The following is a 3,664-nucleotide window of genomic DNA, read 5'->3' as shown; positions in this document are numbered from 1 at the left end:
CCCCGACCTCTTCCCCACCGTTTCCCCAACAGCTGATTTAGAAGGATGCATCTGCTGCTGTGTGCAGTCTGGGGAGACGCTGCAGATGGCTGACAGCTGAGAGATGAAACGGCCGTCCCCACCCTGTGAGGAGCCCAAGCTAGGCTGGGGGCAGAGGAGGGGAGATGGTGATCTAAGCGTTTTTTTGGTTTATTTTTGTATTTCCTTCCTTTATTGAGGTATAATTTTCATAGAGTGATAAACACACAGATCTTAAGTGTACAGTTGATGAGTTTTGTCAAATGTAAATGTGTTATCAGTACCCCAGATCAAGGGGGAAAACATTTCCATAATCCCAGAAAGTTTCCTTTGTGCCCCTTTCCAGCCAACCCTCCTTCCCCCAGGCAACTTTTTTTTTGTGGATCCCTTATCACCTTAGATTAGTTTTGTCCATCTGTGTACTTTATAAATGGAGTCCTGGGTTACATGTTCTTTGTGTCTGGCTTTCTTCACTCAGTGTAGTGTCTTGAGAATTCATCCATGTTATTGCATGTAGCAGCAGTTAGTTTATATTCTTATTATAATGCCTATTCCATGGGATGAATTTACCATAATTTAATCCATTTTCTTGTTGGTGGACATTTGGGGTTCTTTCTTTTTTTTCGGTTTTTCTGTTTGTTTTGGGGGGCCTCTTTCTTGTTGGTGGATGTTTGGGTGGTTGCTATCAGTTTTGTCAGCTGGGATGAAATTCTGGTGCAAGTCCTTGTGAAGAAAGATTCTCACTTCTCTGGGTATATCCCTAGAGTAGAATTGCTGGGCCAGAGGGTAAGTGTATAAATAACTTCCATAGAGATTGACAAACAATTTTCTGAAGTGGCTTTTACCATCTTGCACACCATCTGCCAGGTGGGAGAGTTTCAGATGCTCCCCCTCCTTGTCAACATTTGGCAGAATCCATCTTTTTCATTTTAGCCATCTAGTGAGTGTGAGGAGGTGTCTCATTGTGGGACGGTCCATTTTCAAGTCCGGTTCTCCTCTCCCTTGCTCTCTTCTCGATCTCAGGCATCTGCTCCCCTAGGCCGCCCTGTGCTGTCGTTTAGTCGCTAACTCTTTGTGACCCGTGAACTGCAACAAGCCAGGCTTCCCTGTCCTTCACTGTTTCCTGGAATTTGCTCTAATTCATTGAGCACTGAGTCGATGATGCCATCCAACCATTTCATCCTCTGCCTACCGCGTCTCCTTTTCCCTTCAATCTGTGTCTCCGGCCACATCTGCACAGATCCAGCTCCCAGCTTACACCTCACCATGGCTGCCACTTCTGCTGAATGACTCCCATCTGCGGGGTCTAAAAACACCACTTCTTCCTTTTGTCTCTGTTGACTAGTGGCATCCATCCATTTGTTTCACCAATGCCTCTTTGTCTTCTCAGCTCTTCCTTCACCTGTGTAACCATTTCTTTTCTTTGTATTGAAGTAGAGTTGAGTTGCAATTTTATATTAATTTCAGGTGTACAGCGTAGGCTGTGTAACCATTTCTTGCCTCTGGGATCTTGTATTTGCTGTTCCTTCCATTTAGAATGCTCTCCCTCTCCTCCCCACAGATATCAACTCGGCTCTGCCGGTGTTTGCTCAGATGTCTCCATCTCAATAATGCCTCCCTCCCATCACCATCCAACTTAAAATTAACCTTGCAGCATCCTACCCCTCTGTCTTGCTTTTTTATATGTATTTCTCTATATTGGCATCTTCCTTCATACTCTTCTTTATGTGTTTTACTTATTTCTATTCTAATTGCCTTTCTCCCTCCATCAGAATACAAGGTCCACGAGGGCATGATTTGCTCTCTGTTTTGTCTCTGGCTGTAGGTCAACTGACCAGTGACCTAAGTAGGCAACCAAGCCTTTGTTGAGTGAATAAATATGGGTAGAGAAAGCAGAAAGTCCCCAAATTCTGCAAGAGAATCCCAGAGTCAGAACTCCACAGGGCATCTTTTCTTTTTTCTTTTTTAATCATATTTATTTGTTTGTTTGTTTGTTTTGGCTGCACTGGGTCTTTGTTGCTGCCTACAGGCTTTTCTCTAGTTGTGGCCAGCGGGGGCTACTCTCAAGTTGCAGGGCTCGGGCTTCTCAATGCAGTGGCTTCTCTTGTTGCAGAGCACAGGCTCGTGGGCTCCTGGGCTTCAGTGGTTGCAGCACACAGGCTCAGTAGTTGTGGTACACAGGCTTAGTTGCTTCTCAGCACGTGGAATCTTCCCGGATCAGGGTTGGAACCCGTGTCTCCTGCATCGGCAGGCAGATTCTTTACCACTGAGCCACCAGGAAAGCTCCACAGGGCATCTTTAAATCTTGTCATGGGAGTCCAATGGGTGGTAGAGTCCCAGCTGAAAGGAGGGAGTGTGCTTCATCTCTCTCCCCGGTTTTCCTCCTGTGCCAGGGCACTTCCCAGAAAGAGGTGAGCCAGGCACAATTCAGAACCACACTTGTTGAGAGCTCTGCCTTGGACCCTACATGGAGACCCAGAGGGCTGCTTCTGAATTTGACTGTGAAAGGGCACATTTGGACACAAAAGCCTTTCTTGATTAAAATAGGTCTTTCGTTTGGAAGTGGATGAGGTAGGTCCGAGGTCAAGATGATGCTAGCCCATGTTTTAAAAATGAATCTTAAAAAAACAAAAATGAATCTTGACCCATTACCTCAGAGTATACACAAAAATCAACTCCAGATGGGCTAGAGACACAAATATGAAAGACAAGACAATAAAGCTTCTAGAAGAAAACATAGAATATCTTCATGGCCTTAGGGTAGGCAAAACATTCTTTCTTACAAATATTTGTTTGGCTGCATCAGGTCCTAGTTGTGGCGCCAGGCTTAGCTGCTCCACAACATGTGGGATTCTAGTTCCTTGAGCAGGGATTGAACCCGTGTCCCCTGCATTGCAAGGTGGATTCTCAAACACTGGACCACCAGGGAAGTCCCCATAGAGTTCTTAAAGAAAGGACACAAACCTATTTGTAAAATATATGTCCACCAAATGACTTATATCCAGAAGATAAATGTCCCCTATAGATCAATAAGAAAAAAAACAAAAACAAGAAAAGAAAAATGGGCCAAAGACTTGATATTCATTCCACAGAAAGCTGATATCCAAATAGCCAATAAACATAAGAAACAGGATTCCATTTCCTGAATCAGAGAAATACAAAACTAAAACCACAATGCAACACCTCCATACATTCAGCAAAGTGGTTAAAATAAAAAGACAGAGAATATCAAGTGTTGATGAGGATGTGGCAGCATCAGAATTCAGTTGCATTGCTGTTGGGCATATAAATTGGTTCATCGGTCATTGAGATCCATTGGCATTATCTAATAAAACTAAAGGCATGCATGGTCTGTGACCCAGAAATTCTATTTGTCGACAAATATTCATGGCAACCTTATATGCAGTAGGAAAAAAATCTGGAAAAACTCAACAGTAGAATGCAGCAATAAATGGGGATAATATTGAAGCAATGGAACACTACAAAAAATGAGGAAGAACATGCTATTGATATACAACAGTACAACAAAGCATATACAGCAGCAGAATGCAACACCGATAATGTATCTTGTCAACAGAACATTCAGCGAAAGGAAGAAGATGCAAAGTGCCTACGTACTGAATGATTCCATGTATATAAGATTCTA

This window comes from Bison bison, unplaced genomic scaffold (genome assembly GCF_000754665.1).
Source record: "Bison bison bison isolate TAMUID 2011002044 unplaced genomic scaffold, Bison_UMD1.0 scf7180017864487, whole genome shotgun sequence".
NCBI lineage: Eukaryota > Metazoa > Chordata > Mammalia > Artiodactyla > Bovidae > Bison > Bison bison.
The sequence above is the reverse complement of the archived record's forward strand: the minus strand, read 5'-3'. Positions refer to the sequence as shown.